Below are 23980 nucleotides of genomic sequence, written 5' to 3' on the forward strand. Positions count from 1 at the left end.
TTTTGTGCTGTCAACATTCAGTGGCATCTCATGCCTTCGAATCAAACCAGAACTGCGGGTCTCCACTCCTTCTCTTAGCGAATATGGCACTTTCCAGAGAAAATATTTCTACGTTTTGTGCACAGTAGTACATTCTTGGACTCCACTAATAAAAGTGTTGCTACTCATTCCGGAGCAGCAGCACGAAAGCCTGTCTGGTGGCCTGCAAGCCACTGACCTGCACCTCCTGGTTCTCCCTTCCAAGAAGCGCTTCAAGGGGGGTGACCTACGTGACTCTACGGCACTGTTGCCTCATCCCAATCTGCTTTCAGTGTTGCTTATATAGGGCATGCAAATCCGCATTAAGCAGTAAATGAAGAGTATATAAAATTATTTAGCTACTGAAAATCACTAATACTGATATCTATCACATTTTCCAGTGTCGATAAATTATTCTGATCAAATAGGTGTTTCCATTATGATTTTATATACGTTACGGGGCTGTTCCCAAAACAAACGGTTGTGTAACACACTTGAAGATTAATAGGAGACCCTTTACTTGTTCAACAGCAGATGTTACTGAAACACCAGTTAAAATATTTAAATAAGCACACCACGCAAAAGATTAGTCATCCCAAGGAGACAACATAATTATTCTGTGTAACAGATAATGATCTCAATTTGGCGAGGAAGGGAATCCATAATTTTTACAGGTATGCCATATTCAGCTGAAGCAGCACATTGGTGTTGAAATACTGTACAGCTACAAACTTTAGGGATGTTGTTGTGTCAAACAGAAGTTGATATTTTTATAGGATTAAGATCAGGTGAATCAGATGGGCAGTCGAAGTGTGATATGGTGCCAGACTGCAGATCAAATGAGGGACGTATTCCAGCAGCCTTGTGAACATGGCTACTCCCATCCTAGAAAAGATGGGAGTATGGGAGTGTCCACAGCTATCCGTAACAAGGCAGAAGAAAGGCCAACATGCGGTCGCCTAGATTGTCGAAATAGACGGCGTCTTTCATATTGACAATAAGAAGTGTTGAGTGGGCTCAAGTCATGCAACAACAACCACCCCTAAAACACCATGAACCACTTCTGGCCTGAACTAAATCCACCACGAATTGTAGGTTAAATGTGTCATTGAGCGATGTCTGTATTAATGCCATGCACCATTTCAAAAGAGTCCAAATCCTAATTCATCGGACCACACTGTGTACGATCAGTCAGGTACACTATTGGCCATTAAAATTGTTACACCAAGAAGAAATGCAGATGATAAACGGGTATTCATTGAACAAATATATTATACTAGAACTGACATGTGATTACATTTTCACGCAGTTTGGGTGCATAGAACCTGACAAATCAGTACCCAAAACAACCACCTCTGGCCGCAATAACAACCTTGATACGCCTGGGCATTGAGTCAAACAGAGCTTGGATGGCGTGTACAGGTACAGCTGCCCATGCAGCTTCAACACGATACCACAGTTCATCAAGAGTAGTGACTGGCGTATTGCGACGAGCCAATTGCTCGTCCACCATTGATCAGACGTTTTCAATTGGTGAGAGATCTGGAAAATGTGCTGACCAGGGCAGCAGTCGAACATTTTCTGTATCTACAAGGCACGTACAGGACCAGCAACGTGCTGTCGTGCATTATCCTGCTGAAATATAGGGTTTCGCCGGGAAGGAATGAAGGGTAGAGCCACGGGTCGTAACACATCTCAAATGTAACGGCCACTGTTCAAAGTGCCGTCAGTGCGAACAAGAGTTGACCGAGACGTATAACCAATGGCACCCATACCATCACGCCAGGTGATACGCCAGTATGGCGATGACGAATACACGCTTCCAATGTGCGTTCACCGCGATGTCGCCAAACACGGATGCGACCATCATGATGCTGTAAACACAACCTGGATTCATCCGAAAAATGACGTTTTGCCATTCGTGCAGCCAGGTTCGTCGTTGAGTACACGTTGTAGGTGTCGCCACCGGCGCCAACCTTGTGTGAATGCTCTGAAAAGCTAATCATTTGCGTATCACAGCACCTTCTTCCTGTTAGTTAAATTTCTCGTCTGTAGCACGTCATCTTCGTGGTGTAGCAATTTTAATGGCCAGTAGTGTATTTTCAAGTTTACTTGTGTTTTGAGTCAGGGTAACTGAAGACCTGCAGCTTTATATACCACAGTGAGCCTTTGTGACGTACCCAACTGCAAATATCTACTGCATGCAGTTTTCGTCCCAGTTTTCAACCAGAAACTGGTTGAGATAGACCTGCATTCATGAATAGCAGCAACTGTTGTCGATTTTAAAACCGTTTATCATGTACAAGCCATGACACTCATCCCTGATCCCTGTCAGTTAGGATCTTTTACGATCACTGTTCTCGTGTCGTGTTTCATGGTTGAGAGTGGTACACCTTTCCCCGTAGTCACGTTGAACTCTCTGCGTTGTTACTGCAACGCATCTGGCATCTTAATTCATAGTGTGCACAGCGGTATGTTTATACGAGAGAGAATTATTTTCTCAGGGTCCTATCAGTCGCAAATGGACACCATGTGACAATGAAGAACGTTTTATTTGCATTGAAACGTCCCCTTTGAACAATTATACAAGACTGTGCTTAACCTGACACACAATATTTTTAGCGCAACGCAATCTGACTTTCAGAAATCCCTACAAAAGAATGGCCCTGACTAACATTAACCTATACCTTTCAGAAATCACTTACCTCACAAAAATCTTCGCTACTCAAGCTACTGCAATACAGCGAGCGCCACTACTGCCAGCTAAATAAAAGACTCAAACTACTGAAGGCACTAACTACTGATAGGCATAGTTAGCAAATGAAAGATTTTAATAGAGAACAAACAATGTATTTACCTTAATAGTCATAATATATATAGCAGTTCATGACAAATTACAGAACTCCGCCATCTCTCTCCCCACATCCACCACTGCTGGCGGCTCACCTCCAACTGCGCAACGCTACGCGCTGTTCACATCCAGCTGCCGCTGCCCAACACTACAATGGCAGACAACAATGCAAACTAGCCACAGACTGCACACAGCACAGCCAGTGATTTTTCATATAGAGGTGGCGTTACCAATAAAAAAACCTAAACAGCCTACTTACATAGCCCCCATGCTCCCCACAAAAAATTTTACAAATTGTTTTGGGCAGTGGCCAAGAATGATTTGATAAAATTTTTCATAATTACAATAACAAAGATATCAAATGCACACACTTATTGATACAATGTTGGTCAAAAGCTAAAATTTTCTCACAGTCCATAAAGACAGTCCTCACCATTCGTCACAGTAAAATTGCAGTGTTTTTCTCAAGGTCTGAGCAGTACAAGAAAATGCACACAGAAGTAGTGGATTTCCATGCTGTCTTGAAGAAGTAGTGTTGTCCTCCTAATGGAAAGACAGTGCTGACTCTTGACATGCAGATAGGTAATGGGTCACAACAGAGCAAACCCACAGCAGAGTCAGTCGAAATTTTGAAGAATATTAGTAGGTAGGTCATCACAGAGCAGACCCACTGTAGTCCTGGTAGAGATTACGGTATTGGTGGGCCACCAGAGGTGCAGACCCACTGCAGTCCTTGTAGAAATAATGGTATTGAAGGATCATCAAAGATGTAGACCCACTGTAGTCCTTGTAGAGATAATGGTACTGGTGGGTCATCAAAGATGCAGACCCACTGTAGTCCTTGTAGAGATGGCCAGCAGCCATCTGTTGTGACTGTGCAGGTGCACAATCACCATTGAAGAGTCTTGAGGATAATATAGCAAGTCCATAAACCACCACTTGTGCACTCACAAAGTTTTTGGAATTGTCCTTAGAACCAGCAATGCTGTTATCCAGTCCCTTGCTGAATTATTAACACACGTGCAAACACTAACAGTCCCTACTTCTCACATATTGCCCACATACTATGACCAACAGAAATGTGTGCAGTGAAATGTAACTTACAAGTTAATAATATGATGAACAGGTGACAATTACAATTTTATAAGATGAGAATACAATTACAAAGATACAGAAAACATCATTAAAAACATAGAAATACAGATAACATTTGTAGTACAGGCTTTACAAAAAAATCGAAATAACATGTACATCGGTATTACAGGAATTATGACATGAGTAAATACATAAAAGATCAGAATAACTTTTGAAACAACAACTTCACACATGAGCATTAAAACAGAACAGAATTAATAATGTCTAACATCTTTACAAAGTAAATAACATATTATTAATGCAAATTATATTTGAGGATAACAGTATTCCTCATCATAGTTCATGTAGCTGAGTATGAGAAAAATTCTACAACATAAGTCTTATGAGGTAAACATATAAAGACAGGAAGAACATAAATATACAAGAGTACACAAACAAAGCGGAGTAACAGAAAGGGAAAGGACAGGGTTTGTTTTACTGCAGTATTTTGCAAACAAAACTTTACTTCTCGGAGATCTCCCTTCATTCATCATTATTCCCAAAAAGTCCTATCTATACCTGCTCTCTGTATTCAATTCATATTTCTTTCAAAATAATTATTTCTCAGTGTACAATACTCATTTTGGCCCAAATCTTTTTCATATAACTTCTCAATGCATTTTTTCCCTATTGTCTATAGTCAGTTTCTTATATAGTCTACCCCTCTTAAGCTAACTTAAATCTACTGAGCTCAGATGCTAAACTAAGGGACGAGGCAATGCAGCAGCAGAAAACAATTAATGCAAACAGCAATGAAAAAAATGCAGATTTGCGAAGCAAGCAGCATTATAGAAATTAGCAAAGCAATTGCAATATTACAACTAATATAAGGCAATGTGCAGCAAACAAGAAAAATAAATCTGGCTTAGCAGAGTAACACAAATTAAAATTCAGTAGCACTATGCCTGGCAAACAGAAGCAGCTAATAAAAAAACATATATCTAAACATGACATAGCTCAACCAAGAATCGTACTTTAAGAGTTATGAAATGTGTGTAAATGCGTGAATGTATCACAATGCCAGCGAAAATTTTTTGGACACTGTTATATTCATAAGATTTTGTATCTGCACATTTGCAACGCAAATTCTCGACCTCTGAAATTTTTTATATGAGACTGCCACTGTAGCGGAAACTGCTGTTGTAAATATTTCCGTAAGAAAATTAAGTGACCACCTGCACGTAATGCGTCGTGGGCACCCAGCTGTGTCAGACGCCTGGAGAAAAAGCCATTAGTGCGTGCCTTTTCAGAGCACAGGAAGAAAAAAAAAAAGGAGGCCATTATCCTCGCTATCGACATTCCGTTGTAGAAAGCACCACAAATACGACACGCTCATTACATGGAAAGATACTTACATCTGCACACCTGATTATGACAAGCGTTTTTCTCGAGAATTGAGAGAATTTTTACTGCCTTATGAAATGCCATATGGTTAATGAATGATGTTTCATGCCGTCCTCTGTACATATTTGCTCATTTTCTTTAATATCTAGTTTCTAGCTGCACTGCAGCATTGCTTAAAATAAAATTTAATATATTGGCCCTGACTAACATTAACCTATACCTTTCAGAAATCACTTACCTCATAAAAATCTTCGCTACTCAAGCTACTGCAATACAGCGAGCGCCACTACTGCCAGCTAAATAAAAGACTCAAACTACTGAAGGCACTAACTACTAATAGGCATAGTTAGCAAATGAAAGATTTTAATAGAGAACAAACAATGTATTTACCTTAATAGTCATAATATATATAGCAGTTCATGACAAATTACAAAACTCCGCCATCTCTCTCCCCACATCCACCACTGCTGGCGGCTCACCTCCAACTGCGCAACGCTATGGGCTGTTCACATCCAGCTGCCGCTGCCCAACACTACAATGGCAGACAACAGACTGCACACAGCACAGCCAATGATTTTTCATATAGAGGTGGCGTTACCAATAAAAAAACCTAAACAGCCTACTTACAGCATCACTTATGTACACATTCCAGCTACTTGTCTACAAAGCTACTGCTCCGATTTAGACACTTACAGTAGCGTTGTACCAAAACTCCAACACCCTCGTCAAAGAGGACACACGCCTGTGCCTTCCGAAAATTCTCTAAGCTTGTCTGCAGCTCGTTTTCTGTGGCAAAATTTCGTTCTCATAGCCAGCAGTCACGTGATCTAAGAGATGACAATCAGACGGAGGACCGTGCGGGCTGTAACGTGGGTAGTCTTAGAAACTTAACGTAGACTACTGTAGACTACCATAAGTAACTGTAGAGTAGCCGCGCGGGATTAGGCGCATGGACTGTGCGGCTGGTCCCGGCGCAGGTTCGAGTCCTCCCTCGGGCATGGGTGTGTGTGTTTGTCCTTAGGATAATTTAGGTTAAGTAGTGTGTAAGCTTAGGGTCTGATGACCTTAGCAGTTAAGTCCCATAAGATTTCACATTCATTTTTTGAACTGTAGAGTACGGAAGTTTTCCTAGTAGCTTCGGCCATTTCAGATCGTACAGGTGTTAGCTGTACGTTACGTGCATTTGATACCTGTTGGGCGCTAACTCATGACGATCGCTTCTGTACGTATGCAGTCAGTCTTATTATATTCCCCTAGAAACAAGAAGCGGTGAAACGTCTAGGAACTGAGTGAAGATGTATAAACTTTTGTTCTACATATCTATCCTTCTGTCTGTTTTTTAAGGTAATAACATTGAAATAATCAATGTTCCATTAAGATTTTGTTCGAAAATTGTTGATTTGTAACGTGAAACTGAGGAATGTTGAAGTAAAAATGAAGAAAACAATGCAGATTTATCGTATCGCGCTAGAAAACGCAATTTCCTCATCAAGAAAGGTGAAATAAAAACGCAAAACAAAAGTGTTGTACACATTGCTTGAGTACTTCGTCGAACTGGTATGAAGCATATTTCTATTGTTCATAAAGTACTTTCGCATTTATCAGTAATAACAAGAGCCTCTTACCTTTGATCATGATGAAGAACGTTCTATTGAGTTCAAAATGAGAACAATAATTAGACAGAACTTTGGTTTTTCTGCTTGTAAACTGTACTGTAATTACTTTCGTTATATAAAAGCACATAAGTTACGAGAACAACTAATTTTTATTGCTTATAAAATTCAATTTATATTTTCTTATACATTCATTTATCTTTCTTTTCCTACCAGTGCTGCCAATACTACGGATAATCCTACTGTTTACTACATCCTTTATGCAGTATACCAATCTACCGAAGCGTAGATTTTTTAAGAGTGCAACTCTAATCGTGGGTGATCAAACACTTCTCATCTAAAACGCTGCACGAGCATATTACTGTGAATGTAGTTTGCGGCCGAGCGTTGTCATGAAGGACATTGCCTGATGACAATATCCGTCAACGCTTGTTGTGAAGTGCCCTTTGTGAACGATTTTCTCGGGTCGCCTAATCCGCTCGCTGAACCAGATTATCGGTTGACACTCACTTGCTTCCCTAACAGCCTGCATCGCGAACATCAGTACATCCTGCTTCAAAGTCCCTGCACCAGTGCTGCGCTCTGCTGTCACGCATTACATTTACGTTATGTGTGTTGCATGAAATCAGGTGGAAACTGTCAGCAAAAAGAAATCGAATGCCAGCAATCATTTCACATTTGACGCGACATCTATTGATCTAGGCATCTTTACGTCCTCACTGAGCATACAGAACTGGAAAGTGCTACGTGATGGCCACACTAGAAACACTGCACAACACATCTACACAAAAATTCATCGATTTTCACTGTGGTTTTAGTTGCGCGAACGATCAGTAATTTAAAGAAAAATAGCCCTCGTACATGTTTGCAGCTTTCTGTCATTCTGCCGTGGCTGCACGCCGACCCATCACTGATTGCATGTGGCGCATTCACACTACTGCACTGCCTTCACTTGCATAAGCGGTGGAAGGTTCCACATCACACCCCGGCAACAAAAGTGACAAAAGTCGAAAAACGGCATCTTTAATCTACGTCACTGAAAAATATATATGAAGTGCGCCATCGTGCAAGAAAAATATTACGGAATTTACTGCCAAAAGTTTCAATGTAAGTATTATAGAGTTAATTATCCAATATTAAATCTTTGTATTGTGTCACTGTTGTTGCCGGTGGGCCGGCCGGTGTGGCCGAGCGGTTCTAGGCGCTTCAGTCTGGAAACCGCGTCCGCTACGATCGAATGTTCGAATCCTACCTCGGGCATGGATGTGTGTGATGTCCTTAGGTTAGTTAGGTTTAAGTAGTTCTAAGTTCTAGGGGACTGATGACCTCTGATGTTAAGTCCCATAGTGCTCAGAGCCATTTGAACCATTTTTTGTTGACGGTGTGTGAGCCACTGCCTGGTATCAGTTGTACATTATTCAGAGGGACCAGTGTGCTTTTTGAAGTGTCTGGTTGACATTTTGTCCGGTGATCTTATCACGTCTTTTATGACTAAATTATGGCGGCATTAATACGCTTATGAAAAAAAAAATCACAGCACCAAAACATTTTTAATGTAGAGTAGTGAAATTCTGGGAATACGTTTGTCTGTGTAAAATGTTTAAGTGATTAACATTACAAGTTTACAGGTTAATTTAAGCGCGAGACAGCTATTGCAAATGTGGGATTCTGGTACATTAATAACCGGTGTAACCGTCGCAATGTTGAATGCAAGAACGCAAACGTGTATGGATTATGTTGTGCAGTTGCCGGATGTCAGTTTGTGGGATACTCATGGATGGTCAATATAGCGACGGTTAACGCTGTTTGTGGATGGTGTTGGATTTGCCGTCCGACGATGTCCCATATGTGCTCGATTGCAGACAGATTTGGTGATCGAACAGTCCAAGGCAACGTGTAGATACTCTGTACAAGATGTTGGGTTGCAACAACGGTGTACGGGCGAGCGTTATTCTGTTGGAAAACACCCCCTGGAATGCAGGTCATAAATGGTAGCACAACAGTTCGAATCACCAGCATTTGCAGTCAAGGTGCGGGGATATGCGGGGATAACCACGAGAGAGCTCCTGCTGTCACACGTAATCGCACCCCAGTCGGTAACTCCAGTTATAGATCCAAGGTGTCTAGCACGCAGACGGGTTAACTTCAGGCCCTCAACTGGCGTCTTTCTAGCCAACACGCGTCCATCACTGGCTCCGAGGCAGAACCAGCCTCCATCAGAAAGTACAACAGACCTCCACTCTGCGCTCCAGTGACCTCTCGTTTGACACCACTGAAATGGCGAATGACGGTGGTTTAGGGTCAGTGGAATGCACGCTACAGGGCGTCTGGGTCGGAGCTGTTCTTGAATTAACCGATTTCTAACGGATCGTTGCGTCACTGCGGTGCCAACTGCTCCTCAAACTGTTGCTACAGATGTGGTACGATGCGCCAGAGCCATTCGCTGAGCAAGATGTTGTTTCCTCTTGGTAGTGTCACGTGGCCGTCCGGAGTCCGGTCCTCTTGCTACCGTATTTTCTCGTGACCAATGCTGCCAGCATTCGTGTACAATGGCTACATTCCTGCCGAGTCTTTCTGCAGAATCACAGAAGGCCTATCCAGCACCTCGTAGTCCTATTACATGACCTCTTTCAAACTGAGTGGGGTGTAGATAATGGCATCTTTGTCGCCTTAAAGACATTCTTGATTAATAGCAACTCACCACGTCCAACGCCAAAGATGATGAATGCTCACTATCGTTGCAGTGTGTATTTAAAGCAAACCTGATTTGCATCCTAATAGTTGGCGCTACTGGCGCCACTCTTATGCGACTTTTTGTGAAACAGTTAACTTCTTCTGACATAATGATTATCTCATGGTTCCTTTTCTGGGTGCTAGTTACTATTTTGAAGGAAACAGAACTTTGGTAGGTGGACTGTTACGGGAATGTTGTAATGCTTGTCATTACCAGACAGCGCGTAGGTTCTGTGCAGGCGTCAAACGCTATTTTTGATATAAGTGCACTTCCATGTTGCTAGGCCTAACTTGCGTGAAGTTTGCAGCTAGGTCAAACCGTGTGACTAGTGGCAATAATGCTTTTACACTGAGAAACAACGGGAAGCGACCATACAGCAGTAGTTACGGATCAGACCTTGCTGCAAACTGTGCCGCCATGAGAGTATTCTTCTGTCTTCTTTCTCAAGTGGAGTGCTACGAAATGTGTACTAGGCGTTTCATTACTGTTTATTGGGCAGTACATTGTTTTTACCCCTCCGCCGTCAAAAAAAGGAATTATTTGTAAGAAACTTCTACTGCTACAGGATAATACCATCTTTTTCCACATTGAAAACTACACACACTTGCTAAAACATGTTCATTCTAAGAGCACTACTGCATAATTCTTCGCATACCAATATCTTCCGATCTTGTAAACTCTTTCTTCTCAGGCTTATCCATTATGCATTATTATCTGACCCACAGACGAAACAAGAGATGGTTCGTAGATCCGGTCATTTGCGACAGTATTGTAGATCTCCTGGAGACTTATCAGGAAATCATTGCCTGGAGAGACACTTCACTGACGCCCAGTGTGGTACAACACTGAGCTCGAAATGTAAGAGTGAACGCGACTGAGAGTTCATGGATAGAGCACTGTTTTTTGTTACATTTGAATAGCATGCCTATTCAGGGTAGGGAGTACTCCTCTCCTGCTTCTCTTTCTCCCTCTGTCTCTTGCTCTCTCAATTTCCTCTTTCTAAAATTACACTTTACTTTTAGGCGCTTTCAAAGAGAAAATTATGGATAAGGGGAATGGATATTGATAATACGATGGCGTGCTAAAAGATAATGCCTCCAAATTTCTTATGTGAAAGCTTGTAAATAAAACCATCATTACTGACATTCTGCATCTTCATTCTTCGTATCTGCGTATTTCTCTGCCTGAAGAGAGCTCCCACCCATGGCTATCCCTGCTCTTCAGCTTCACAATCCCAGACCGCATACGAGCGCTGTACATCTGTAACGATCCGACATTTTGGGTTACCTGTCATCGATTATATTCCATACTGTCCCGACTTGGTCCCAACCGATTTTCATCCGTTTCAGAAACTTAAACAACGCCTTCGAGGACATCAGCTTGACAGTGATGAAGGGGTGCAAGGAGAGGGAGGTTGTGGTTCCGTTAAAAAAGTCAAACATTCTACAGTTACAGTGTCAACAAAATGGTTGGGAGAACTGTGTTCGTCTCCATAGTGACTATTTTTAGAAGTAAATATGTAGACATGAAGAATATTAATAACGTTTGTTTTACTTACAAAGGCTTAAGAGTTTTCACATTAAAAAATCGGAAGGATTAGTTCTATGCGTACTCTCGTAGTTATCAGAGGTACATGTCAATAAGATATTTCAGAAAGCGTTTTGAACTAGTTAGTACTTGTATGGAAGGAGCACGCGAAATCTCTGGCGGATTATAAAAATAGATTTCTAGATAAGAAAAGAGTGAATATATTGAATGCCGTGCTGCGTACAAATGAAGACATTAAGAGAGAAGAGGGAGAAATAGAAAACCGTACCAAATCAGTGCAAAAATTTTGACAGCCAAGTAAAGTGTCTCTGCCAGTTATCTCCAGATTTCACTTTTCTTCCCACCAAATCACTGATGAAGTACAATCACTCACCGAAATGTTTCCTAACTGCGTTTAGAAACCACTTGGAAGAAAGGGAGCGTTGCAGATAAACATAGTTTCCGAAACATTTGCGAGAACGAAGTTAAACGGCATCAGACGAAAGTGGGGTCACAAAGGCTTGTAGAAGCAAAGTCGCAAGGAAAACAGAATACAGTCCCCACCACCGTTTTGCCTCTCTTGGCTGTGTTGTTCCCGACGGGTACTTCGTCTCAAGTTGTTTACCCCTGACAGCGCTGCGCCGTAATGGACGCCAATTAGCGTAAGGCACTCAATTAACGGGCCTACCTGCCCTCGCTGGGATCGAATGGGCTGGCAGCCCCCTATCGGCTACTTGTCCAAGGGGGATGGAGGCGGGGATGAAAGCTCCCTTCATCTACATCTACATCATACTCCGCAAGCCGCTTAAAGGTGTGTGGCGGAGGGTACTTTCGGTACCACTATCTGATCCCTCCAACCCTGTTCCACTTGCTAAAAGTGCGTGGGAAGACTGATTGTCGATAAGCCTCTGTATTGGCTCCAACTTCTCGAATTTTCTCGTCGTGGTCAATACTCGAGATGTATGTGGGGGAAGTAATATGTGTCCGACTCCTCCTGAAAAGTGCCATCCCGAAATTTCAATAGTAAATCTCTCCGTGATGCACAACGCCTCTCTCGTAAGGTCTGTCAGTGGAGTTTGTGTAGCATCTCCGCAAAGCTCTCGCACCACCTAAACTATCCCGAGACGAAGCGCGCCGCTATTCATTGGATCTTCTCTATCTCCTCTATCAGTCCTGCCTGATAGGGATCCCATATAGATGAACAACACTCAAGATCCGGGCGAACAAGCGCATTGTAAGCCACTCCTTTCGTGGATGAGTTACATTTCCTTAAGATTCTTCCAATGAATCTGAGTCTTGCGTCTGCTTTTCCCGCTGTCTGTTTTATATGGACATACCACTTAAGATCGCTCTGGATAGTTACGCCTAGATATTTTACGGAAGACGCTGTCTCGAGCTGTTTGTCATCAATAGTGCAGCTGTACAGTAGTGGATTTCTTTTCCTATGTATGCGCAATATGTTACATTCATTTACGTTCAGGGTCAACTGCCAGAGTCTGCACCATTCATCAATTCTCTGCAGGTCGTTCTGCAAATTCTTAGTATCTTCTGGCGTTGCTACTTTGGTATAAACAACAACATCATCTGTCAATAGTCTTAAAGCGCATCCGACGCTTTCTACTAGATCATTTATATATATTGTGAACAGCAACCGTCCTATGACACTTCCCTGTGGTACTCCGGATAATTCCTTTACATCTGTCTATTTAGTTCCGTTAAGAGCGACGTGTTGAGTTACATCTGTAAGAAAGTCTTGAATCCAATCTCAGGTCTGCTCCGATACTCCGAAAGCTCGAATTTTTTCATTAAACGGCAATGCGGGACGGTGTCAAATGCCTTATTGAAATCAAGGAACACGGCATCAGCCTGAGCGGCCGTTGTCCACTGCGCTCTAGATCTCATGGAGGGACAGAGCGAGAAGAGTTTCACAGGATCTCTGTTTGCGGAATCCATATTGATTTTTGTAGAGGAGCTGTTCATTTTCCAATAACGTCATAATTCTTGAGCATAAAACATGTTCCATAAATCTACAGCAGATTGACGTCAACGATATAGGTCTACAATTGTTTGGCCCTGTCTTACGGCCTTTCTTAAAAACGGGAATGACCTGCGCTTTTTTTCCAGTCGTTAGGTGCCTTTAGTTGCTCAAGCGATCTACGATAAATTACTGCTAGAAGGGGAGCAATTTCTTTAAAGAACCTTATAGGTATCTCATCTGGTCCTGAAGCCTATCCACTACTAAGCGATTGTAGCAGCTTTTCAGTTCCGCAATCGGTTATCTCAATATTTGCCATTTCGACGTTCGCTCGACGATTCCAAGGAGGAACAGTGCTACGATCTTGTGCGGTGAAACAACTTCGGAAGACCGATTTCAGTATTTCGGCCTTCTCTCTGTTATATTCCGTTTCGGTGCCGGTGTGGTCGCTGAGAGAATGAACAGATGATGTTGACCCACTTACTGATTTTACCTACAACCAAAATCTCTTAGGGTTTTTACTCAGGTCGTCTTACTTTCGAAATCATTGAACGCTTCTCTCATTGCTCTCCTTACGCTCATTTTCGATTCGTTCAGCTTTTGATTGTCAGCTAGGTTTTTACTTCTCTTGAATCTGAGATGAAGTGCTCTTTCTTTACGTAGCGCTTTTCTGACACGGCTATTAAACCATGGTGGATCTTTCCCATCCCTTAAAACCTTACTCGGAACATACTTGTCTAGGGCATATTGAACGACGCCTTTGAATTTTTTCCATTTGTTTTCCACATCTTCGTTCTCATCACCGAATATTTGATGCTGACTGCTGAGATATTCTGAAATTTGTATCTTACCACCCTTGCTGAGCAAATACATCTTCCTACCTTTCTTAACATTCCTTGTAGGACCTGTCGTCATAGATGCTGTCACAGCCTTATGATCACTGATACCTTCCTCTGCGTTAACTGATTCGATAAGTTCAGGTCTGTCTGTTGCCAGGAAGACTAAGACGCTACCCTCACGAGTTGGTTCTCTAACTACCTGCTCAAGGTAATTTTCGGACAAGACATCCAGAACACTGCCACACGATTCCCTGTCTCTGGCACCAGTTTTGATGGCATAACACTCCCAATCTATACCTGGCAAGTTGAAGTCACTCGTTATTACAACGGCATGATCAGGAAAATTGCAAATGATATTCTGCAAGCCCTGTCTGAAGCGCTCTACAACTACATATCCTGACCCAGGTGGTCTATAAAAGCATCCGATTACTATTTTTGACCTTTCTTTGATACTCAGTTTCACCCAGATTAATTCACATTCGGAATCCGTGACAACCTCGCTAGATTTTATCCAATTTTTTACTGCAATAAACACGCCACCACGATTGGCGACTGACCTATTCTTAAGATAAACATTCCTGTCTGAATTTAGAATTTCGCTGTCATTAACGACTGGCTTGAACCAGCTTTCTGTTCCCAATACTATCTGTGCATTATAACCTTCAATAAGCGATATTAATTCTGAGACCTTTCCTTGGCTGCTCCTAAAGTTTACGAAAATCATATTAATCTTTATCTCTGATCTGCGAGGGCCAAGATTCTCTCGTATCAGCTTGCGAGAGCGACGCACCACATTATTCTTCTCGTATTAACAGGTATTGCTGCAATTCTGTGACTGTGACTCTGGTCATTCAGAAATATACTTCTGGTTTGCTCTCATTTGAAGTACTAAAATAAACGGATAGGATGAAATTCAAAGTCCAGTTCTCAGCTTCTGATTTACAGCTAAAGTAAATTAGAAACTGGGGTCAAATACACAATGTTAAAATAACAACAGCGGAACAGTTACTGTAAACAGAGCTTACGTTATTTTAAGATGATAACATTACTGTTACTAATCAAATAGATTTATGAATTAAGATGAAAACACACGGACAGTACCACAAAAATTAAAAAAGGTGATGAATGAGAATTTGTAGTTTTTCAAGAACCGATTGGCTCATATACTATCGTTGTTTAAGAGGAATTTCTCTGAGTTTTCAAGCTACCGGAGCCATTTGGTGCTCTCGTCACGATATCACACGTTCCGGATAACCTATATCGGAAACTACAAATTATAAAAGATCGTTGCTGTCATGTTTCTTCACTTTAGCGTAAATTCGACTAATATTGTAACCGGCGAAGCCTTAAATGATTAGCACGTATGATACAACTGAGCATGGATTAATGCTTAAGGACGCTCACATATTACAGAAGAATTGAAGAACCACACTGTGTATTCTACAGTTTCCACGTAGAACATTTTATTTAATTCCAAGTAGCAAGTAAAATATTTAGCAATAAACATAAAAATGCAAGAAAATACTTCTAAAGTAAATTGTTCTCAGGCGGTGTCCAACTGAGAATTTATTTTCTTAGTGCAGTTGCCAGTGTTCATTCTAACCAGCAAAGACAAGAAAATTTCATGAAACTCACTGCTCTCCCATCTTTCTAATCATTGTTCACACTTCCTCATTCTGCTAAAGGGTTCTGCCTTCTGAGCAACAAACTTCTGACGAAGGACGTTTTTTTCTCCCTCCTCTAAATAAAAGTTCTTATCACCACCATTTGGGCAGTGTCTCTCGCAATTATCCGACTAATTCTTTCGCCTGAGCTGAGAGACGGACTCCTGCAGAGAGAGAGAGAGAGAGAGAAAGAGAGAGAGAGAGAGAGAGAGAGAGAGAGAGAGAGAGAGAGACAAAGGGGAAGAGTTGACAGCCTGTAATAATCTGAAATTCCTGTGAGGCTGTAGGGTGTTAACTCCAACGCTAGACTAGTTTTTCGTGTAAAACACTGTGTACAAAAGATATGAAGGAAAAAAATTCAAAAATACTGATATACGACTCTGTTAATTCCGTTTATTTTAAGCTTTGTCCACAAGTGTGGGATAAATAGTCAACCGCCATGAGTGTACCTTGTATCCTGCACGTTGTTTTGTTATTGCTTTTGTTATACAGTTTAGCAAAGGTTATTGTAATTTCTCACTGTTATTAACTTCGTGTTTCATTCAGACATTTTTCGTGAGGTCAGTCACAAAAAAGTTAGCTTTTCTACTACTATGATGCACTTAACATATTCTGTAAAAAAAATTAAACTTATTTGATGGTATTTCTCTTTTTCTTTACCATTGATTCCAATGCTGCCATCTTTATTGCTTTAGCAGTCTCAGCTACTCACACCCACTGTCAGAACAGATGATTAAAATTTTAATGCTGGATGGCTACCTGAAGACAAATGTGAGCTTTTATAATCCTTACAATAAGTTTTTTCGTAGTAACTGTAACTTATAAGATAAATTATTTTTAGAACATAGATGGTGGCAAACACTTTTGAGCTCTCCCTTATAGGTACAAATGTTTTAAGTAAAAATCAGTATAATGTTAGACGTCAAGAAATTGCAAATCTTGAATTAATGACACACATGGAAGCTACTTCCTGTTTTTCGTCACTAGTTTTCCCCATAAAGAGCTCTGGTTTTATCTTTTTAATCATTACTGCAATATTTTTCAATCGTGTCTTTGTAACTGTTGGCATGTAGGTGTATGAATACTTCACTACATTGATGGATTCTTTTGAAAGGAATTTTTATTTGCAGGTAGGTAACGTTGGAAAGTTCGTGCATAGTTCACCAGAAGACAGCACTTGCCGCTATCACGCATGCGTTTCGCCACCGCTTTAGTTTAGTAAAATGTCGGACACGGACAGGTTGACACTAGAAAAGAAAGTGAAGACTGTTGTTTTACGCGGAAACCAAGATCGAAGCGAAGACGTTTTCGTGTTCATTATCGTACGAGGAGGGCCTCCTGCAGACAGACAGCGTATTGACTAAGCACAAAATTTGAAACTGGCGGCAGCATTTTAGAGCAAAAGCGGGAATGGTAGGAGTAAGCCTGTGGGATTCAAGCTGAGAGTCTGCCAGGGAGTACCTTCGGATATTTCATTCGCCTATGCAACTGCTTTCTTCTTGCCCTGTGCCATCGTTAAGTTGCACAGTGGTTCAGATACTCAACTCTTATCTCGGAGGTCTGAGGTTCAGATCGCCATCCATTCATTCAGATTTAATTTTTCTCTGATTCCCTTGGATCTTTTACGGGGACAGCCTAGCTGATTCCTTTGAAAGGAATCCGACGGATATCCTTCTCCATCTTTTCTCATGAACTGCAGGGTGGCGCACGAATGTCGTACATCGACGTTATCTAGTAAATACCCACTTGTGACATACTAGCTCGCTTCTTGCTTCTGCCTCTTGTATCTGGCGTGACTTGAGTTTGTACGTGGCAATGCAAATGAGTTTTAATAAAACTGTGCAGTTTTCTACCCCATACCATTCCGTGCCATAACGTTGTCAAGAACTTACAAATCACTGCCCAGCTAAAATTTTAATAATGCAACGTATTTTTTCTGAACAGTTTGTAGTATTATCAAAACGACTACTTTCCAGAAGGGAAATATCACTAGAATATCACGATATTTCTTAGTTGGGATAAGATCAAGGAGTGAAAATGAGTGTTTATTAGCAAATTTGTACCTAACACGCAGTTTTTTCTTTGGGAGTAGAATGCTCATTATCTGTTACTGTACAAATGATTCATAACTGAAAATCTGGAGCTCGACAATTGGATTTTAAACTTCCAAGAAGCGTTGCTTGGGTCAGCATAGCCACATCGATTTCCAGGCAGCCATAAGATCGAAAGCAGAGGCTACCATCCTCGTGGCGATTGTTCAAGCTGTTGACGACATTTCGGTCGCGTTGTAGAATCTCGCCGAATGATATCGTGTTGGCGAAAATACTTATTCTCCTCGTCCGTAATCTAGTGAGAGCTTACTGCCATCTTACGTGTGATTGAGAGGTGTTGCAAAAACACCAGGAGCCACGTAGAAAGATGCGTACCAGGTATAGTGCGCATGGCTTATCGAAACAGAATATCCACCTGGTGAATGTAGGAACTTTTAAATTATACGGTTCAACAGAACTCAGATGATGAACAACCTAAAGCCATTGCTGCTGTTCTCAGTGTGTTTCCAATCACTCTCTAAGAAGATCCAATTAGCTTTTGCAGTAAATTAATGTGGCTTTTCGCTTTTTCAGCCGTTTTTCCGGACAAGGTGGGGGTACGTAAATGACCTAATCAAGGTGCTGAGCAGGTATTTTGTATTTTTCTTACATTGTAATACATTGTCTCTGAATATTATCTGCGGACAGTTTGCGTATTTGTTTCTCGGATAGAATGCTACAACTTCTTTCTTCATCGAGTTTTGTTTTAGCTTCCACCTCCTGAAATACTCATGATATAGATGCAAGTATTCTGGCACAATCTCATCTATCTCTGGGATCGCTAGACAGATGTTATCGGCCAATATAAATGTGGTGTGAATAGACTCACTGCATCAAAAATTCATGAAACTGTATGCCGATTCGGTAACTCTTTTAAATAGAGCTAATAAATAAACGAAGCCGCTATGCAAATAAAAACCAATCACGGTCAGGTTCAATTAAATGTAAAAATGGAATTAGCCTTGGGTAATGGCATGCTCTCATGTCATTAATGCATTACCTGTGATTTACATTATTAATTAAATATTCTTTTTGAAGTTCGGAGATTAGCGGGAATGCTTTTAAAAGTAAAATAAACCGCAGACAAGCCTCATCGCCTTTAATTCACGTAATTTTTGTAGGAGTGTAATTTCACCACCAGAGGCAGTAGATCTCTTGCTACGTAACACGACATAAGCACGCGACCTTTCTTCTTTCACTGTGTCTTTCGACTTGTTTGATACTACAATCAATTTTCACTCTGCAGCGGAGTGAATGTTGATTTGAAATATCCTGGCAAATTAAAACTGTCTGCCGGACGAGGATTCGAATGTGGAACCTTTGCCTTTCGCCTTTCTTACAGGAGTGACAGTCCCACGATTTACGCACGGAAACTGCGGTGAACTTTGGAAGGTAGGACTTTATGTAATGGCCGAAGAAAAGCTGTGAGGGCGGGCCGTGAGTCGTGCTTGGGTAACATAGTCGGTAGAACAGTTGCCACGGGAGGCGAAGATTGCAGGTTCGAGTCCTGCTTTGATACTGCTTCCATATTTTCGTAATTTGTACTAATCTTTTCGTCATTACGTAATTACAACATTCAGCATCCTTTATAATTTGCTGCGGCCTCTAGCCTTCGGTTGTTTTACTATTTTCTGCTTCTAATTCTTCGAACACCAAGATAATGACGACTGGGTGCTTTAGCAGATGTTCCAATGCTATCAGATTATTATTTTCCGGATTCATGATTTTGCATATTTCGCTTCCATACAATAACTTGTAAACTTACTCCTGATTTCCATATCACTGTCTGTTACCAGCATGACATTGCTGAAGAAATTTTCTTTACCTGCGCCAACACTGATTGCTTCACTCCCCTGCGTAATACTGTTCCCTAGATTGCAGAGTTCTTTCACTTTTCTCACCATACCGCCATTCTTAATTTTGTTGTTAAGCAAGTAGTTACTCTCATTTCTACTACTATTTTCTTTATTTATTATTAAGCCATAATTTGTTCTAAAGATTTTGTCCATTCATTCCAACAGATCTAAGTCTTCCTTACGTATGACCAGGAAGGCTAATTAGTCTGTGAATCTAAGCCTTGGTATCTTCTTGTACTTTATTCCTCAACATTGTTTCCAGTACGTTCATTTCTCCTATGATGTAAAATCTAACAGCTTTGGTGAAGCAGCAACGCGTCGTACACTCTTTTTAATGAACTTATCTGTCTAACCTTCCACTTGTATTAGTCACACTTGGAATTTGTTGTAATAAATACGCTTGCCGCGATACTTCAGCTTCAGTCTCAAGGATTACTACAATCAAATTCCAGTCTACTTGTCGAACGTTTTCTCTGGGTTCATGTAGTGCCAGAAATGTGTTCTGATTTTATTTTGTCTGTCTGCGTCACCAAACACAATATCAGTAATATTTCTCTGGTACCTTTCCGTTTCTGAAACAAAACAGACTTCCATCCAATACGTATTAAACTTTTCCTTGCGTTACTCTATGTATTATTCTACCTGCATTTTACAAGCTTGACGGAAATCCTTTACATCTAAACTGACACTGGACCTACAGAAGAAGTGTACACAGATATTGTTAACTTCTGCAAAGGAAAATTGCAGATATTGTATCTTGTGAAACTGGCAACGTGTTCTTGTGTACTGCAGCACTGTTTTTCATTTTAACTGGAAGGACAAAACAACTGCAAGTTTTTTTCTGTCTTTAAGGGTTAGTGTTGTATTAAGAAAGTGCCCTGGGAGTACGCACGCAATATTCAGAAAGTAAAGGACTAATCTAACTTCAAATTACTGTATTCCAGGTCTAGTTGCATGATTATTAGTCTCAGCTTGTAGTCATTTTTTAGTCCCTCGACAGAAGACATCTTCAGCATTTAACGACAACACCATGTTCTTGAAGAGGCTCATTCCTGATTACTACTATGATTATTTACATCTTGCCTTTTGGATATAAGTGTTCAGTAATGATGATGATTATGGGCATCTTAATCTTGCATCCTTCAATAATTTGGCATATTTGTCCCCTCGCATTTCAGCCCATTTTCACTCATTGTCTTGATAAGATAGTCCGATGAAACATTGTGAAATATGTTTTTCTCTAAGTAGACAAAGGTTACTTACGTATCTCTACACACTTTATTTTGTGGGACTGTCCTAAGTGTAAGAATAGTTAACCAGCTTCTGCTTAAGGCAAACTGTTCTTGATTGAGAACAGGTTCAAATGGTTCAAATGGCACTGAGCACTATGGGACTTAACATCTGTGGTCATCAGTCCCCTAGAACTTAGAACTACTTAAACCTAACTAACCTAAGGACATCACACACATCCATGCCCGAGGCAGGATTCGAACCTGCGACCGTAGCAGTCGCGTGGTTCCGGACTGCGCGCCTAGAACCACTAGACCACCGCGACCGGCGATTGAGAACAGGAACTGCTTTATTCACTACCTCTAATAGTATTGTTGCTGTCAGGATTTTTCAGCAAATGAGAACTTTTTGTTGGATACTGGTAACTGCAACACGTGTCTTAAAGTCTGAAGTTTTCCAGACGTATTGGGTGCAGCAGCGATCTAAATGAACTAGTCTAAAACATGATGTAGAACGTTCTTGATCGCATAAAAACAGTTTTATTCAGAAGAGACGACTGGTTGCGACCCGACGTGTATCAACTTAGAGCCACATTCCAGGGACGAAGTGTTGAGTCTGTCGCATGGAGAAAGAACTGTGGGTATCACCCACTCATACCGACTACGTCAGTCGACATTAGTAGTTGGTGTCGACAGTTCCTGCTCCATGCCATAGTCGAATCACCTCTTATGAATGAAAGGGTTTTTATGCGATCAAGAACGTTCTATATAATACATTATTACTTGCTCATCAGGCAATCCAATTACTTTGGAACACCAACGGTAACACAAGTGGTACAGTATGTCCAGCCGCGATTTCATAAGAGTGTACGTGTAAAGAGCCCATAACTGCCGCAATGCAATAATTTTACGTGAGTGACTTCTGTGTTACTGAGATATTTCATTGTTTTGTGGAAAGTGATGTTGTGTATGTGCGGTATCTTATAATGCGTCCAAGAGATTTTCGTAGCCGATCGTGGTAGCCGAGCGGTTCTAGGCGCTTCAGTCCGGAACCGCGTTGCTGCTACGGTGGCAGGTTCGAATCCTGCCTCGGGCATGGATGTGTGTGATGTCGTTAGGTTTAAGTAGTTCTAAGTTTAGGGGACTGATGACCTCAGCTGTCAGCCGGAGTGGCCGTGTGGTTCTAGGCGCTACAGTCTGGAACCGAGCGACCGCTACGGTCAAAGGTTCGAATCCTGCCTCGGGCATGGATGTATGTGATGTCCTTAGGTTAGTTAGGTTTAATTAGTTTCTAAATTCTAGGCGACTGATGACCTCAGAAATTAAGTCGCATAGTGCTCAGAGCCATTTGAACCATTTTTTTTCACCTCAGCTATTAAGTGGCTTGCTCTGAGCACTATGGGACTTAACTTCTGAGGTCATCAGTTGCCTAGAGCTTAGTACTAATTAAACCTAAGTAACCTAAGGACATCCCACACATCCATGCCCGGGGCAGGATTCGAACCTGCGACCGTAGCGGTCGCCCGGTTCCAGACTGTAGCGCGTAGAACCGCACGGCCACTCCGGCCGGAAGCTATTAAGTCCCATAGAGCCTAGAGCCATTTGATTTTTTAGATTTTCTCACGTACACAAGGTGAAGAATATGTTAAAGAAACCTACACTCAGAGATTTGCAGTGTACGCAGTAGGGACGTCCAGTCGCACCAGCCGTCTTCCACTGTTCGGTCTGTGCTCTCTCGGTTGCCATCTTTTTTGCCGGAAGCTCTTGATAAATCACAGGGGCGGTTCCTCACCGTTGTGGGCAGAACCCGGGCACCCTGCCACCGCCGCCACAAAAATCGGTAAAAGAGGATGAGGCCACCGGGTGATTTATTCTGGCCGTGTAATGCAAACAAGGCGGCTGCACGAAAAAGCTGATTACATTAATTCTTCTTCACTTGGCGCGTGTTATTAAGAGACGGCGCGGACCGCAGCCTGAATTAATTTGTCTCGCGTCCTGGACTCGGCCCTGTACCGACGAGGATAAAGAGGGAGACGCGCACACCAGGCGGCCGGGCGGCCGTCGATCTTCCGGTCGGATTGCCCGCTCCAACTTGCACTCAACTTTTCCCTTTAATTATCCTCCCGGCACTTGGCGGGCGAACTTTCTACTCTCGCCTCTTCTTCTCGCTTCTCTGCCACTTTTGTTTTTAAATCTTCTCTCTGTCGTCTGACGAAATTAAACTCCCTTTCTTATCACACAGAATAATTTACAACTTGGTTTTTAAGACTGCTACGCTGAAAAAAATGCATTGACCCAATATTGGCTGCTATGGTTAGAACATAACGGTTCGCAGACGTTCTTTCACCTACAAACCCGTGACAGGGAATCGCGGGAAACGGAAGAGTCGTTGTCGTAACCGCAGAAACGGAGCCGTTTATGTAACGTTCAAAAGGGTATCATTATTGTTTGTAAACTGTTCGCGTGTCACCTTAGTTTAAGTATACCATGAATAGGAAAGTGGCGCTCTCTCGGAAAATGGAGCTATGCAAAACTGACAGCAAGGCAAATATGGTGCAACACGGGCCACAGATGATAGCGGTGAGCGACGGCTGCAGAGGTGTGTAGGGGCAAACAGACGTGCAGCTTTTGAGCAGCTGCCCACCCAGATGAACCAAGGAGCGACCAACAGTGACTCCTCAACTACCGACCAGTGAACATTGCTGCATACGGGCCGCTGCAGCACGCACCTGGTTCATGAACCCATGCTGACCGTTGTTCATCGGCGACGAAGGCTGGAATTTCCAAGACCATACATTTGAAAGCAAATACCCTGCACCTACGAGGGAGCGGCATGGTCTAGGGAATCTTTCCTTTTCATTCCCTGGATATCTCTTCATTTTGGAAGGTACAGTACATCGACAACGATATGCCTCTATCCTTGGAGACCATGTCCATCCCTACATGCAGTCTGTTTTCCCTCGGCACGATGGCATTTAGCAGCAGGATAATACAATGTGTCACACAGGTTGCAGTGTATGTGCGTGGTTCAAAGAGCACCTAAATGAATTTACCCTACCCTTTGTCCACCGAACTCCCCCGATTTAAATCCAGCCGTGCATATATG

This window comes from Schistocerca serialis, chromosome 1, assembly GCF_023864345.2.
Source record: "Schistocerca serialis cubense isolate TAMUIC-IGC-003099 chromosome 1, iqSchSeri2.2, whole genome shotgun sequence".
Classification (NCBI taxonomy): Eukaryota; Metazoa; Arthropoda; class Insecta; order Orthoptera; family Acrididae; genus Schistocerca; species Schistocerca serialis.